The sequence below is a fragment of the Bos javanicus genome, chromosome 18 (genome assembly GCF_032452875.1).
Source record: "Bos javanicus breed banteng chromosome 18, ARS-OSU_banteng_1.0, whole genome shotgun sequence".
In the NCBI taxonomy this organism is placed as follows: Eukaryota; Metazoa; Chordata; class Mammalia; order Artiodactyla; family Bovidae; genus Bos; species Bos javanicus.
In genome coordinates, this window is record NC_083885.1 from 47,649,497 (window position 1) to 47,651,099 (window position 1,603).

The following is a 1,603-nucleotide window of genomic DNA, read 5'->3' on the forward strand; positions in this document are numbered from 1 at the left end:
CTCACTGGTCTTCCTTAGCATTTTTTACTGGTCTGTGCTTTTACCCATGAACTCTTTAATGTTGGAACACACTGTGGATCAGTCTTTGCTATTCTTTCATTTACATGTAGGTCCTTAATAATCTTAGCCTGCCTCCTTAATTTAAATATACATAGGCAATGACTACTAAATTAATATCATCTCTAGACTAGTACAAGCTAGAATATCCAAGTGGTTACTCAATAAAACTGATGGAACTGTAGCTTTCCGCATCTCAGCAGATGGGAACATATCTTGCCAGTTGCTTGGAACCAAAACCTTTGAGGTAATGTCACCTTGGGCTTTTCTCTTCCTCTCACAACTGACATCCTTTCCCTAAACAGATTTTGCCTGCTCCATCATATTTAACATGTATCTATAATCCAATCACTTCTCACCATTGTTATCACCCTGGTCTGAGCCACCATCATTTATCTGAATTAATACCATAGTCTTGTACCCAGTTTTTATTTTTTTAACACAAAAGCAACATGACAAATTATGTCCTCCATTCAAAACTCTCCAAGGACTGTCCATTTCCCTCAGAATAAAATCCAAAATGCTTACAGTGACTTACAAGATATGGCCCTGTTACCTGACCTCCTCTATCAATCATCCCTTTACACAGACTTCTACTATAACTTCCCCCATATTCCTCAAATACACCAGCAGAGTTCCACTGTGAGGCCTCTGCTCTAACTTTTTCTGTCTAGTATGCTCTTCCCTTAGATAACCAGACTTACTCCCTCACACCTTCAAATCTTGACTCAGATCTTTCCTTCTCCATGGTCTACTCTGGTCATTCTATTTCATACAGCAACAAATATTATCATATTCCTCCCAACTCATTTTTAAAGACCCCCCCAATACCATTTATGTTCTAACATACTCTACAATTTATTATTCCATCTCCTTCTGCTAGAATTCTCATTAATATATCCTAACACCTAAGATAGTAGCTGGAACGTAGTAAATATGACTAGTTTTAAAATGACAGGCTTGGGTGGGGAAAATACTTTAAAGTCTTTGAAGGAGACTCAGTGTCTTTCCATGGATGGGGCAATGGTCTCATTTTTTTTTGTTCAGACTGCTATTGAAGACCACTCTAAAGTGGCTTCAGTTAGGAGTAGAGAATCAATTTTGTTATTTTGAATCCCACAAGTTCCAAAATTAAGAAGGTACCATTAAACTGGATTGAGCACCTGCAGCCCTGAGACAGCATCTCTTAATAAAGCAATATTGCTTTCAATCTCTGCTAGCAGGCTCTCTCTAGCTAATTCTACACTAAGTTTATGTCTTTCACAGGGTATTACTGAAAGAAAGCAGCAAAAAACATTCAACACACACACTCTGAGTCATTTCTACCATTTCTTCTAACATTAAAGCCTTAATTGGTACAAGACCTTTCTTGTAAGATGACTGCTCATTTCAGTTCTCTAGCCAGAATTGAGCATATATCCTCATTCCCCATCACCCTAAGTTAATGCCATATTTGAGATTTCTTTTACCCACAGCATTGCACTTTCAGGTACAAACTTTTATATCCATTGTAATTTTTAGTGTCAATAACAAAATGACAACAGCA